This window comes from Anolis sagrei, chromosome 4 (assembly GCF_037176765.1).
Source record: "Anolis sagrei isolate rAnoSag1 chromosome 4, rAnoSag1.mat, whole genome shotgun sequence".
NCBI lineage: Eukaryota > Metazoa > Chordata > Lepidosauria > Squamata > Dactyloidae > Anolis > Anolis sagrei.
In genome coordinates this window covers 66,051,106-66,067,555 of record NC_090024.1, presented here as the reverse complement: position 1 = coordinate 66,067,555, position 16,450 = coordinate 66,051,106, and positions in this window count along the sequence as shown.

Here is a 16,450-nt window from a genome sequence, read left to right as displayed (position 1 = left end):
GTTTTACAACAAATCGACAGAAAAAGCAGTTCAATATATGGTAATGTTATGTAGTAATTATTGTATTTATGAATTTAGCACCCAAACATCACAATGTATTGAAACAGCTATGGATCTGGGTGGGAGGCAAACTACATTGGATAATACAGAACACTGGATGAGCAAGTGTTGGATAAGCGAGACTCTACTGTACATGGTTTCACTTGCATCTGCTACAAGCATGCACTGTTTTCATTTCTGCTGGGTTTTTACTGTTGTTGATTTTGACAAAATCCTGATGTTTTAGTTACAAAATTCTGATCTGGTCTGCTATGGGACAACGATTCATGTGGTAAAACCATAAGTTATTCCATTGGATGACACCAGCCCTAGTGACGCCACCGGCACTTACGCTCTCTAGTCGAGCACTAAACACTCCTCCCAAAACTGCATATCCCAAGTTTCCATAGGATGGAGACATGTTAAAGAGGAATAATTGTGCTACATTTGTGCAATGCAGAATTGGGTTGTTTGTACCTGATGATGACCTTGAGAGATAAGACAACAAATAATTTTCATGTCTCAACCAGTTTGCTACTTATCAACTCTCTTTTCTGTGCTGATGGAGGTGGGCTGGAATATTTTCTAAGGCTCATGTCATTTCCATGGGTGAAATTGGCTACAGACTTCATGGCTGCCACCACTATTATTGGCCTGAAAACATTTTACACTGTTAAAAATTGGTGGCCCATAGGCCTCTTCTTCTTACCCTCCTTGCCAATCTAGATTAGGTCCCTGATAACCAATAAGTAGCAAAGGGAGTGACAGAAAAGCAACTTACACTCAACATGTTTTTTACATGGGTGGAAAACTATACCCCCTGAGGTTACCAGACTGTCCTTCAAATCAGCATATAAGACTGGGATATATATCTAGTGAACAGAATTGCACATAAATCAGTGGTTCCCAACTTGTGGTCCACAAAAATTAAAATATGGTCCGTGGCCTCACCGTTACTACACTGTTGCGACGAGAGTGACTGGTCTCTCGGAACCCTCTTATAGTGCAGAGGCCTACTAAATATGATTTTCTGGGGGCAAGCAGATGGTGTCTACTGGATGGCATATGTTCTGTATTGTAAACTAGAGCTTATCTGGTCTATCAAATGAAGTTTTCTGAATCAGTACCCCAAATAACCAATCCTAATCTAAAGTTGACCAAAAACTGATTCATAAACTTTTGATGTACTAATGTTGGAGAGTGGTCCCTGATCAAGTGGTCCTTGGTCAAAAAAAGGTTGGGAACCACTGGCATAAAGTGTTTTACTTTTTAAACTTATAGCTTCATCACACTAAAGAATGAATCAACTTTAAATCTGGTTTCTGCCTCCTGCAGAATTCTGGGGTTTGTAGTTTAGGGAGGAGCCTTTAACAGCTTCACTGAACAAACCCCAGAATTCTGCAGGAGGCAGAAATAATATTTAAAGTGGATTCATTCTCTAGTGTGATGAAACCCTTAGAAAAAGGTGCTTAAACAAAAGGGGAAATCAAAGTTGTCATAACTCACCATATTGCAAAGATATACAATACAAACTAACACGCACAAGGAATCTATCTCAGTTCTGTAGAACTGTTCTATAGGTAGTCCCCAAGTTAGGAACAAGATACGTTGTGTTGGTTTGTTCTTAAGTTGAGTAAGTATGTAAGTAGGAACAGGTACATTATTTAAGTGTAACTCCAGTCTCCCTCCCTCCCTCTCTCTAGCACAGGAAAGGGTTAACACCTCTGTCGTGTTTGTTTTGCTGCCTGTGCCCCTGTCTAGAAGATTTCACCTCACTTTCTGTCCCTGTGAGAATTGGATTTTGAAAAATGTAGCTTGTTATGCAAACAAGGACTGGTTAGAAAGCTTCAGTGGAGACCCCTTTTCCCCATGATAACTCTTCCAGGGGTGAATTCCCCTTCCACTTGCTCAACTATGAGTCATTTGTATGCCGGATGTTTGTAACTCAGGGACTGCCTGTACATATGAAGATCATATAAGTCGTAAGTCGGCAGGTAACTGGAAGTCACACACACACACACTGGATGGGTTAAAAGCTGCAAATATCTGGGGGCATACTTTGCCCACCTGTGCTTAGATAAATAGCCATAGCTCTCCCTTGCTGTATCTCCCTTGCAGCTTAAAAATTAAGCAGCACAAACAAGCTAGGGAGGTAGGAGCTTTGGTTTCCCTCTGTTACCAGCTGGGTGACTTCAAAACAGAACAATATAAATTGCTTTCTAAGTTTGCCTTTGTGAGGGATTCTCACATTCCAATAACATTCTCACATCGCCTTTGAGAGACCCTCTGTTCTCTCTTCCATGTTCTATCCGTGACTATTAACATCCCCAATAAATGGTGAGTTAGCTGTATATTTATGATGGCCCAGTAGTGAAAAACGACAACAACTTAATGTGTTGTCGAAGACTTTCATGGCTAGAAGCACTAGGTTGCTATGAGTTTTCTGGGCTGTATGGCCATGTTCCAGAAGCATTTAATTCTGATGGCAGGCATCCTCAAAGGTTGTGAGGTCTGTTGGAAACTAGGCAAGTGAGATTTATATATCTGTGGAATGTCCAGGGTGGGAGAAAGAACTCATGTCTCTTAAATGGCCTTGCAGCTTCAAAGCCTGGCTGCTTCCTTCCTGGAGACATCCTTTGTTGGGAGGTGTTAGCTGGCCCTGATTCTTCTCTGGAATTTCCCTGTATCTGCCTAGTTTCCAAAAGACCTCACAACCTCTGAGGATGCCTGTCATAGATATGGGTGAAATGTCAGGAGCGAATGTTACTGGAACATGGCCATACAGCCTGGAAAACTCACAGCACCCAACAACTTAAATTTTACTCTCTTTTAGAATCAACTAGTGGTCCATATGATCTCTGGTGTGCAGTGTCCTTTACTGAGAAATGGCTCTAGATTTCTTTAAACAGATAAGCAGGGACTTTTCTGAGTATGAGTCATGCTGCTATGCAATATGGCCCTTCCCTTCTGCTTTGGTAATGGTCTAAGTGTGATGGACATTAAGGGCAGTTGGCAATTCCAAGCATATGGAATCTGAGTTATGTCCACCTGTTAGGGTGGGACCTGAAACAGGGTCTGGCAGAGTATTGTGATGAAGGCAAACATTTTGGATTTTCCTGGCAGAGAAATTAGTCAAGCCAAGAAGAAGCAGGGAGACGAGTATTGTATTGTTGAAGACTTTCCCATCACCACCGCATATTGTGCAGACGGGTATTGCTTTGGCACTGGTCAGCCAGGTTTGCTTCTGCTTCTTTGTTGACACTTGCTCAACATGTAGATAAACATATAATTACACAACTCATCCAATGTTAAACACTTCAGAGTCCCACTTATTTCAAAAGGAGAGGCTAAGTATGCAAAAAATGCTGTGGTGATGGGAAAGACAATACTGAGGGAAATGTTTCTGCATCTTTATTGAAGACAACGAGAATTCCCCTTCCAACAATTCAACAGTAGCACTTGGGAGAGGGCAAAATCATCCTTCCCTGGTGCTTAATATTAATCTTCCAATTAATATTGTTGGCGCATGCAATTAATATTGTTGGAGCCTGGGACTTTTGGATTCTGTTACATTTCTGTTCAGGCATGAGCCATGCATGTTTTCAAAGAGAAGAAGAAAGAAGCAAAGAGAGACAGATTTTGGAGTGTACACTTGCTCCATAAACTGCTGAAGGAGACCATTTTAAATCTCTCAGAAGTTGACATTATGTGAGCTGATGCAACTGATCACATGATTGCATATACGTTGTTTTATATCATGAAGAGTAAACTACTTGATTTTTATTGATCATCTGTGTGGCATATTTTCTTTCTCTGGCAAGGCAGTGTGTGGGTTGATTAAACGTGAACTACACCTGATATTTGTGGCTTATTTTACATTACGCCACAAATATCAGGACAAAACAAAACTTTTATTCACAGTGGTTTCATAAATAATGTTCACTACGATTGCTGAATGTCTCTAAAGTGGCAAGGTAGGGAAACATTGAATAAACAATCATCACTGATTTTGGTATTGACAATACCTCAAGCATTTTCTTCGTCTCTAACTTAGGACTTCTTAAACTTTTTCCACTTGTGGTCCCTTTTGGCTCCAGAAAGTTTTTACGTGTCTTCAGGTATATAGGTAAATTAAATAGGGGACAAAAATCAAACATTAACTGATAACAAGTAGCATTTGCACAACTTGCTAAGTAGGGTGATTTTCCTTTTTGTGGAGTGCAGCTAAAGCATTTTCTGGAGAGTACATTGTAAACATGGCATGTTGTAGCTAACAGATTTGTGTAAATGGGTGGCGTTCAGAAACCTTTTACTATTTTCAATTTTTTTTGTGACCCCAACATTGAGACCGCATTTAGGGTTGGGACCCACAGTTTAAGAAGCAGGGCTCTATGGATACTTGGAACATAGCACATGCTATGTACTGAAAGATTGTCATGGGAATGGAGGCCTTGGGGTCAGGTGAGCTAGAGCTGGTGTTCTAGCGCTGTGCATTATGCAGTCATGGATCTGTATTGACTATAATAATCTACATTAATGATCATATTAGGAAAGCTTCCTGTCATACATCAAAACCTTTTTCACATGGATTAAATATCTGGGCAGCGAGGAAGTGTTTCTGCCATGGATGTGATCATAGCACAAATCAGCCTCAAAGGTAACGCCAAGTCTCACCGCAGTGCCCTGCCTCTAGGAATGTTTTGATTGTTTTGTCTTTGTAATAGCGAAGACAAAAGAATCAAAGATTTAAAAAATAAAAGCATATAATAGATGGTTAGTCATAGATAGAAAGCTGAACTCTGTAAGATATGTGTTCAAGCAGACAGGGCAGGGACCTGGACATGTTCTTGGAGTGTGAGCGTGTGTTTAGAACTCAAACAATACTCATTTTATATTTATATTTATTATAGGCTAAGCACGCAGTCCTGAGAAAAGGATTCTACAAAAAGGCTGGATATTTGTAATATATTTAAAGTATTAAGAATATGGTATAGATCACTGCTTCTTAAACTATGAGTTCTGATCCCAATTAGCTCAAAGTTGGGGTCAACAGTAAACAGGTTCTGATTGCCACCCATTTACACAAATCTGTTAGCAATTAAGTGCAGTGTTTACAGTTGACTCTGCAGAAAATGCTCAAGAAAATAGTGCCCAAAAGGAAAATTAGCTTCTTTGGCAAACCTTGCAAATGCCGATTTATTATCAGTAAATGTTTGATTTTTATACCCATTTCATATACCTATATACCTGGGGTAACATAAAAAAAACATTTCAGGTGGAAAGGGATAATAAATGGGAAAAGTTTATGAAGTCCTTGCATAAATAGGCAAGATAAAAAGTTAAAATTATTGTGTATTTGTACAATACACAAAAAACTAATTAGACCAGGACCAACAACAAAAGTCACGTGATTATAAACCATCCAATAACTTACCAAGGCATTTCTAACGTTTTTTTTTTAATTGTGTCAGAAGCGATTTGAGAAACTGCAAATCACTTCTGCTGTGGGAGAATTGGCTGTCTGCAGAGACATTGCCCAGGGGATACCCATATGTGTTCCCATCCTGTGGGAGGCTTCTCTCATGTCCCTGCATGGGAAGCTGGAACTGACAGATGGGAGCTCACTCAGTCATGCGGATTCGAACTGCCTATCTTCAGGTCAGCAGTTCAGCTGGCACAAGGGTTTAACCCATTGTGCCTGTGAGAGAAATTAACACATACAATTTAACCAGTGAACTGTGTGATACCCACGCTTATTTTAATACCTTTTTCAAGTTACTGCAAACTAAAAAGAAAAATAATCTCCATACACAAATCTTCTGCAATTCAAGAAAGGCTGTATTTTCAACCATTTTTTAAGCTTTGGTAAGAGTCTTGTTGTTTATTTATTCAGTTGCTTCTGACTCTTCATGATCTCATGGACTAGCCCATACCAGGGCTTCCTGTCTTAGAGATTTGTAAGAGTCTTAAGGATTCACTTTTTTAAAAATGCAGGGGGAGGTCAGGGTAACAACAACAACAACAACAACACACTTTATTTATATTCTGCCCTTCTCCTCTAGGGGACTCAGAGCAGATTACAGCATTTACATACATAGCCAAACGTTCAGTGCCTTTACAATTGTATAGGAGACACACAAAAAAGGCAGAGGCTTCTCCTTTCATTTCTGGCTTCTGGAGTTGGTGCTCATCTCTGGCTCTGGGAAGGTGCTTTCTCCATTTTTAAGCTGAGGAGTTTGAATGAGGATGTTGATTGGTGTAAATGTATTTATAGATATGTATTGACTTACTTTTTTTAAAGAAAATTTTTTCAAAACAAACCAAGTGTCAGGATTCTATGTGGTGGCTAAATTTTGACTAGGAGAATAGCTACCCAATAATAATTATTTTAAAATGCCCTGTAACATTTGCACAAAAATCCCCACAGAAAGTGTTAATGCCCTGGAAAAACATTACACTGCAGTTCCTCCTTACACAGTTGGTCATGAGATCTGTTTTGTTAAGCCCTTTCCTGATTTTCAGGAAATGTATTTAGACTCAGATTATGGCATTGTTCTCAGTAGAATTCCTGTTTACTGGTGCATTTGATCAAGGCCGGTGTGGAAAAAGCTTTCCTGCAGAACGGCACAAGGAGACTTCGGTGGGAGAAAGGCTTGATCTAAATGCTTAGTTTCATGGTAAGAAGAAGCTCATCCAATGTTTCAAGCCACTGTTTACATGCTGTACTTCCCCTTTGGCATTGTTTCTCTTCCTGTCTCAAGAAGTATACTCGGTGTATATACTTTTGTTCTTCCTTCACTTTGCTGCACTACTGAGAAAAATGAAATGGTGACCCGCACACATATTTCCTCACATGGAACAAGGCTGTTCCGTGTGAGGAGAGTCTACAATATAACAAAAGTGGGGATCATGGAGCTCTGTAGCTGTTGTTGGACAGCAAGCCCCACCATCTATGGCTAACACAGCCAATGGTGAAGAATGCTGTAGTCCAGCAACATCTGGATGGCAACATAATTTCCACATTTGGGGTACACTTTCATGAAAGAGTACTCAACTGTTTACACTCAAGGGGCAACAGCAACTAAACGGTGAGAACGCCTTGCAGGGCACCAGCAAGAAGCACATTGATGGACAAGGCCTATTAATGTACAATGCACATCTGGCACAAATGTGCATTGTGTACTAATGTGCATCGATCGCTTTGCTGACTTATCAATAAAACAATAGCTGTCTACTGAATACAGGCGGTATACAAACACGCAGTTCTAATTCCTGCAGGTGCAATTCCACTTACAAAGACACAATAACCAGCAGGATTCCAGTGTTAAGCATTAAGTTCTTTTAAGTAATAATATACTTTATTTATATTCTGCTCTATCTCCTCAAGAGGACTCATAGAGGATTACATAATAAACAGATGGCAAACATTCAATGCTATTATACAATTAACAACAGTGACAGACAGTACATAGACAGAGGCAAAGGCTTCCCTCTTTTCATCTCGGGCATTTGGAGGCTGTGCTCAACTCCATCCATGGGGAGGTGCTGTTTTTCCTTTTTCCATGCCAAAGAGAAGAGTCTATTGTCCGTGGACATCTTCCTGATCGAATTTCCAGCATGTCTGCATGGGCGCCTTTTTCCTCCCTGCCAAAACTATACCTCCTCCTCTGGTACTCCCTCCCTAAAGAGATAAAGTTGGCCCCCTCCCTTCTCTCCTTCAAAAAACAGCTGAAAACCTATCTTTCCTCACAAATGTATGGAGAGGAGGAAGATTAGATAAAGAGAAACTACTACCAGACTGTTGACTGGATAGTGGGCCTTGTTAGATCACATTAGCCTTACAATCTATGCACACATTTGTGAACCTTCGTGTTGTTTTGATATATTGACTCAGATGTTTTATGTTTAAGTTCTATGTTAGTTACAATTTTCAATTGATTATGTTTTATTTAAATTGTAGTTATGCTTAAGTTGCTCTTTATGCGGAGTTATCTTGGGTTTTTATATCTGTATTTACTGTCATTCAAGCATTGAACGTTTGTCTTTTTGTTTGTTGGAATCCGGCCTGAGTCCCCCAGGGGTGATAGGGCAGAATATAAATAAATATTATTATTATTATTATTATTATTATTATTATTCTGACACAAAAATACAGTATGTCGCAGCAAATGAGATATATATGCTGGATTTCGTATCACAAAATCACAAATAATAATAATAATAATAATAATAATAACAACAACAACAACAACAACAACAACAATTAATTGATCTATTGATATTACTGTTTTCAAACTGCTAGGTGGGCAGAAGCTAGGGCTGACGGTGGGAGCCCCCCCACCCCACCTATGGCTTGAACTGCCAACTTTCCAGTCAGCAATATTTTCTGCAGCTGGCAATTTAACTCACTGTGCTACCCCAGCCCCATTAAGATATTAAGATATAGTCTGTACTTTTAACATTACAACTCACAGCTATCTATCAAATGAAATAACTAAGCAAAAACTTAATCCTTCTTTTGATTTAATGTTACTCTGGCCTGGGCCACACATACATGAAAGATACATTATGGTAAGGGGATTCTAGCAAGATCAGTGAGTGAAACATATAATGCAAATAATTAAATTTCTATGCATTTCCAAAGTAAAATATTAATCTTAATGTACACCACCTGCATTCTATGGTAAAAAAAAATATTGAGAGGTCAATTATGATTGTTGTAGTCTTTCTGGAGTGATTGGATTTCTAACAAGATATATTTATCCACAATTTGCAATAACTAGTAGATGACTCTTAGATAATTTACATCATGCAATCTTATCTGAGAATGCACTCATAAATAGAATAATTCAGTCCCTAATCTCCAGAGCAAGGATGAACATGACAACAGAAACTTCAGCTCCATAGTTCCAAAGCTTAAAAATAAAATAACAACAAAGTCTGGAAGCCAACTGAGTGCCTTCTAGAGCTGATCCATTGGTTCAATGGAACTTGGATTAAACACTGACTTATCAGATTCAATGGATCACCTCCAGCTGGGACGAACAGTCATTTAGTCCTAAACCTACTATTGGGTGTATGGAAACCATGGGAGTAAAACCCTGGTCAACGGAGCCCCTTTCTCAAACAAGAGAGCTCTGTAAAGATCACAGATAAACATAGACAAAAGCCTTGTCTTCCAGCAGAGCATTGAAGAATCATGGTAAAACTTCAACAGAAAGGAATTGTCACATATTTGCTTGTGATTTACTTTGGGCATTTTTCTTTAGAGAGGAAGCCAGTTGTTAACACACAGAGGACTGTTAGCAATGCTACCATATGCATGATTTAAAGGCATATGAATGCTGAGAATGTAAAGAGGTCAGTATGGCTTCTGTTTATTCAGAGCCCATCCCACGAACTGCCCACAACAAAAATCCATTTTACAGCCAATACATTAAGCAGTGTCCCCAGAACATGGGGTTACATTACATGTCAACTGAACCCATCGCACGAAGAAACAAGAGCAAAAGGCACAATTTCAATCTCTGATCTGGGAAAATGGAAAGAAGATGGCAGTTCGCTTTGTGAAACCACTGTTGCCCTTACTTTCACTCTAGCATGGGATTTATCATTAAATCCCATGTCAGCTCTCTGTATCTATGGATTCAGAATTAATGGATTCAACCATCCGCACCCTAAAGCAAACCTTGATTTTGCCATTTTATATTACCATTTTATTATGGTACAGATTTTGGTATCCACAGGAAGTTAGGGAACCAACCCCAGCAAATTCAATGGGCCATATTACATCAACGTTTGTTCAGAAAAATAATAAATGGGATATTATAGGAGACTGAACGAATGAACAACAACAAAGGTTTCTCCTTGACATTCAGTGTAGTCGTGTCCAACTCTGGGGGTGGTTCTTGTCCCCATTTCTAAGCCAAAGACACCTCCATAGACACCTCCAAGGTCATGTGGCCAGCATGACTGAATGGAGCATCGTTACCTTCCCACCAAAGTGGTGCCTGTTGATCTACTCACATTTGGATGCTTTCGAACAAGCTGGTAGAAGCTGGGGCTAACAATATGAGGTCATCCTGTCTGTGGATTTGAACCGCCGACCTTCCGATCCGCGTTTTGCATCTTATCAGTTTAATCCATTGCACCCCCATGGCTCCTATATAAATGGTATAGTTGTATTAATCTTTGTAGCAAAAGCAATCAATGTTTTGTAGTCTTTAATGTTCCTCAGGATGATGATGACAACAACAACAGATTCTTCTTATTATTACCATAATCACCACTATTTCTCTTACATGGAGATAAGGACAGTAAGGTGAAACTTTCTGCAATACAAAATGTAAAATTGAGCCGAAGAATATGTTTATCAATATTTTATGATTCTCAAAGAAAAAGTAATAGCAGTTTTAGAGGTTGAATTATGATCCCTGTACCGTAGTGGTTCCCAACCTGAGGTCCATGGTCCACAAGAACTAAAATATGGTCCGTAGCCTCACCATTACTACACTGTTGCATCTAGGGCGACTGGTCTCACAAAACCCTCTTATAATGCTGAGGCTTATTAAATATGGTTTTCTGTGGACAAGCAGATGGCGACTACTGGATGGCATATGTACTGTATCAGAAACTGGAGCTGATGTGGTCTATCCAATGCAGTTTTCTAAATCAATACCCCAAATAACCAAACCGAATCTAAAGTTGACCAAAAACCGATTCATAATCCTTTTGGTACTAATGTTGGAGAGTGGTCCCTGGTCAAGTGGTCCCTGCTTAAAAAAAGGTTGGGAACCATTGCTATAATGCAACCCCCATAAAATGTTGCATGCATGTTATCAGCATTAAAGGAAACAAACACAAAAAGTCCAGTTGAAAGTCAAGGTGAGACAGGGTACAAAATTTTAGCACATTATTCATCAAAGTAAAAAACACACGGATCCCTTAATTAGTTTTTCTTCATGATGAAAGGTGATTTTTTTAAAAATCTGCTAGCAAAAATACCTGATGTACAAGTGAAAAATGCAGCTATTAGGAAACAGTACTACAAGTGAACACATAATTTAGCCAATCAAACTGCTTTTCCACAACCATAAACCATAAAGCAGCACATTTTAGCATGTAAAGCTAAGTAAATGCTAATAAATAAGAAGCATCTAAAGCAATACCTTTTATTGGAGCCAGCACTTGTTTAAGTTTTGAGCTTCACCAAGCTCTTACTGTAGGATGAAGAAATTAGTAGTAGTGGGGAATATTATGATTTACAACTTGCAAAATAACAAAGAAAAGCAGCAGTGAAACCTTGAGGTCACACCTTGTGATCCAACATTTAAAGGGCCTTCACAAAGGAATAGAGGAATTCAACCTCAAAATATGATTCAATTCCCAAATAATAATCTTAAAGTAGTTATGTTTCTTGTCAGGAAAGGATTACAAAGCTATGTAGAAAGAGTCATCACACTAGAAAAATATTACTCTGCAAACCATTATTTGCCTTTGTCCAACTTAATAGCTCTCAGACTCTAAATTATAACTTTTTTTTACAAGGAATTTATAGGAGGGTCTTGCTAAAATCAATGCATGAAATAGATTATCAATTCAAAAGGCAAATAGGTATACATATTTATATCTGATTGTACAAAAACCAATGTTGCTGTTAATAGTCTATACTAAACATTTGAAAATAGTTAAGAAAGGAGAAACCAAGAGATTTATGTGAAATTGGAAGATGTGGGGCGTGATGTGACATACTCAACAATTAGAGATGTAAGACATGTTTGAGATTCTTTCCACTATTAACAGGAGTCCAATAATTAACTATGCGACAAGCAGCGATCCTTTCCTTACCCAGCTTCTTTCATCTTAGATTTGCAAGAACTTCATAACATCTGCTAAGCCTCACCATAAAGCCGTGAGATTAGTAGTTACTCTGAAACCAAAGCTAACGCTAAACATTTTAGCTAGCGTTCAAAGGCCTAATTCTCACAGAAGTGATTAAACAAAGCAAGGTCTATATATTCAGAGATAGTCATGTTGACCACACAGCTAAAGGGAGACTGTATTTATATCTTGTATATATTTTGCTACCAGTAAGCCATATTGAGCACGTTTCTCTACTTAGTTAAAAATTACAAGAAGAGTCTAGGGACCTCATTCCACAAATTCTGGAAAATGGAGTCCCATGGAGGCCATCACATGATGTCAGGGTGCTTCCAGTGGGACTCAGTTTCCACAGCACATGGAAACGGAGCCCAGGATGTAGTTTGAGGAGTCGGGTGCTACCCAACTCCAAATGGGGGAAAGACAGATCTCAACAGGAGGGAATGGAGTAAGACAGTTCCCTCTGCTTTTCCCTGCTCATAGGGTGAGACACTTAGTCATATTTAGTCTAGGACAGGAGAAATGTAAGCCCTGTCACAATTAGGTGAATATTCCTATTGTACTCATGACACAGAAGGTCTTCTGGTTCTGTGATCTGTGTTGGATGTCAGCCTGTAATTGTATCTAATGATCAGGTTGCTTTGGATGATGGGAATGACAGTGTTGTTCATGTACAAGTTGATTCCTCTGATGGGAATGGGGATGCTGCTCATGAAGATGCTTCTGAAGGGAATGGGGATGATTGTCTGTTTCCTGGGCCTAGTTTTAGGGATGTGGGGCCTGAATGCAGTTCAGTTGATGGCTTAGACTGGCCTGTGTTGCTGCAAAGGGAATCTCAAGGTCTTGAGCCTGGGAGAAGCTCTGAGCTGCAGTCCCAGGGCCAGTTATCTCCAGGTGCAGATTTTAATGAAGCCTTGAACAGAAAAAGAGAGTTTAGCCAGCAAAGAAAACAAATCAGAAACTAAGGCACTCAGTCAGATTAGAGCAAAAGCTAGTAGAGAAATTAAAACTAAGGAAAAGCTGTTTGGGAAACAAAGTAGATATATAGTGCTAAATACAGAGTCTAGCTTCAGACAAAGCAATGTTGGATTCACGAATAGTTCTCCATGCCATGTTCCTGGATCTTTGTCTTTGTTTGATTCCTGTTTAAGTGCTTTTGCTGTTATTTTGCCTTTGAAATCAAGCCTCTGGTTTAATGAATTTTCTTGGACTGTTTGTGGATTTATTGCTCTCTGTTACTTCCTAATCAATTGGATTTGTCTTTTTACTGCAGATTACTTTTATTGCTTTGGCTTTTACTATCTTCAATAAACTGCTTGCTATTTTAACTCAACTGTGTGGTGTTGGGAGTCAGAGGGAAGCTTGCTCTGGAGTTCAACAATCTGTAATAGAAGTTGGGGTCTAGACCCTTTTCTTCAGCCAGTGACTAAGCTGCCCTAGATAAGGTGGACTGGCAGCACCTCACCATAAATCTCCAAGTGACAATTTATTTGTTGCTGTGTGTGCTTTGACACCTCAAGTTTGTATAACCTCTCATTTTGAAGCATCTCAGCATTCTCTTCAAACTAGTTACCCTCGTTGGAAATAATCTCTTGTGATCTCTATTGTTCCTCCCAGGATGCTGTCCTCCAACATATTTAATTTAAAAGCAACACAACATTGACCCTTTGTTCACGTGGAGGAGGGGCTCTACTCCCCTGCTAAGTTGCCCAGATAATGAGTGATCCCATTTTAACTGCCACATATATGTATTCTACATACACACTATCAGAATAAGTCATAGCCATTGTTTTCCTATAAGAAGCAACGGCAAAATAAAAATTGGAAACATCAATAATGATTCAGCCAAGCAGAGCAAGTACTTGAAGTTATTCCTTTTTTGGAACGAGTCAGCTGCATGTTTCCGTTAGTATTAGATTGCTTTGTGAAACAGAAAAAGATTAGTCTATATTAGGATATACTACACTAAATTTCTTCAACTTTTATCACATTTTTGACTTTAGCATGACCACTGCTCCTTTTTATCACTGTATTCTTTTTGTTCTGATGAGTTACGATACTTACCAATCCCATCTAGGCCCTATATTTAATGTATTTCATCAAATAAATACTGGACCCTTTGGTAGAGCAGGTTAAACCACTGAGCTGCTGAACTTGCTGACTGAAAGGTTGGCAGTTCGAATCCGGGGAACAGGATGACCTCCCACTGTTAGGCCCAGCTTCTGCCAACCTAGAAGTTCAAAAACATGCAAATGTGAGTAGACCAATAGGTACTGCATCTGTGGGAAGATAACGGCGCTCCATGCAGTCATGCTGGCCACATGACCTTGGAGGCATCTATGGACAATACCGGCTCTTCATCTTAGAAATGGAGATGAGAACCACCCCCAGGAGTAGGACACAACTAGACTTAATGTCAGGGAAAATCTTTACCTTTACCTATTTCAGCAAAAAAGTTTGAGTTCTTGACATAAAATACTCTAGTAGTCATAAAGTTTAAAAGAATGATTATCAGGTTGCAAATTTTTGATAGCGTTTTTGAACTGTAGATTTCCAGCAAATGGAAATATGGATTGTGGTATTATTCTACCAGTGTCTGAAATAAAAGCATATTTTTAAAAAGAGATATGTTTATTATGTGAAATGCCATTTTTCCTCCCAGTGCAGAACTTTCTGAGTATACAGTATATGACTCTTCTTCTAAATATTTTCCTAGATTTGGTATGCATCTTCAAGTCCCAGTCATTTTGCCATCTGAACCAAAGGCTAAAAGGTGTCTTCTGTGATTAAGTTAACCACACTGGCATCTATTCTATGTCTGAGAAATCTGCAGAGCAAGGCATTGAGGACAAAGCAGTCATGGAAAGTGCCTCAGTTGCAATGGTGAGTAATTTTTGAATGGTCTGAAAAGGATCTAATCCAAAGATTGTAAAATTATGTTCTGCACTGAAAATGAAAGCAATGTAGCTTTCTGCCTTAGACTTTGCAATGTAATTTTCATCAGATTACTATAAATGTCAGCTTTTTTTTTTGCTTAGCAAATTGAGACAATATAAGTTTGCATTACCAGGTGCAATGCCGTATTTATTAAAATCTAATCTCAGCTTCTTTTTTTTTTTTTTTGCTAAATGACATAGCTGAAAGTGAAGTGCACATTAGATTCAATGTCACATTAGAATTGTGCAAGTAATGTCCCTCCATCAGCTTCCCAACTGGAAGCCTATGTCCCTCCATCAGCTTCCCAACTGGCCTCATTCATAAGGCTTTCAAAACCTTCCCCTTGGTCTTGAGGGCCTTGTGAATGACGGCTGCCACCAGTCCATCAGGCCAAGACCAGCGAGTTTGCCATCCGAGGTCCGATGGAGGGGCATGGCTTCCTCTTCACTATAGGCCATCTCAAGGCAGGCCAACAGGAAAGGGGAAGCTGCACATTATATTTGAGAACAAATCTTTTTTTTTTAAGTACCCTTCAAAATTGAGGTGTGCATTACAATTGATGGCACATTATACTTGAGTAAATATAGGTAAATGTACTTTATGAACAAGATTTCAAAATTATGACAAATATTTTTTCTGTTTTTTACTGCCGCAAGTCTTCAGACAGTGATAATACGCAAGACCACCATTTTAGATATGTTTACTAAGGTGGTACATAGCTTTTTAACAGAGCGTAACAATCTTTTTTTAAACTAAAAATACTCACAAGCTCTGGAAATAACATCATTCTAGACAAGAACATTTGAGACTTTATCTTTAGCTGCCAAATAATTTATTTTAATAAGCATTTCATTCAGAAAGGTTCATGGCATGTGCGGCTGTCCATTAGCTTTATCAATTTGCTGAACGACAACAAGAATGGTGAATCACATTCGCTCTCACCACTCAGAATGGACTTTGGTTGTGTGATTTTGTAGCCACATTTTCTCTATAAAACTTTTTCCTTACTGTAAAGAAAAGGCAGAAATGCACAGGTTTTGTTCTTCCGAAGGTTTAGCTTTGAGTAGGCTTCCATGCTGAATTACCAAGATGCCTCTGGTAATTCAAAAGTAAAGATCTTCTCTTGACCTCAAAGCACCTTCCAAACACAGCACAAAAACATGCTTGGAGCAAAACAAGTCTGCAACTGAGCAGTTCCATGATGGAAAGTTGTCTGGAACACACCTGCATTTCATGTTTAGTTCCTTACAAAAGAGTAGTATAAAGACAACCAAGACATTGCACTTATGCTAGTTTAGGCCACTGATTTCCACATTTAGAACATTTTCTCTTACAGCAGCTGTAAGGTTTTTGCTTTCCCCAGCCAAATAACAATTTCTGCGATTTACATGGTAAGATGACAGATTCACCAATAGGTCAATGCTCTTTCCCCATCACATCTTTCTTGAAAAGATATGTAGCATATTTACAAAAAAAAAAGTATAGAAGAGAGAATCAACACTCCCAGAAATCCTAACAGCTGGTAAACTGGCTGGGGTTTCTGGGAGTTGTAGGCCAAAACACCTGGGGACCCACAGGTTGAAAACCACTGCCT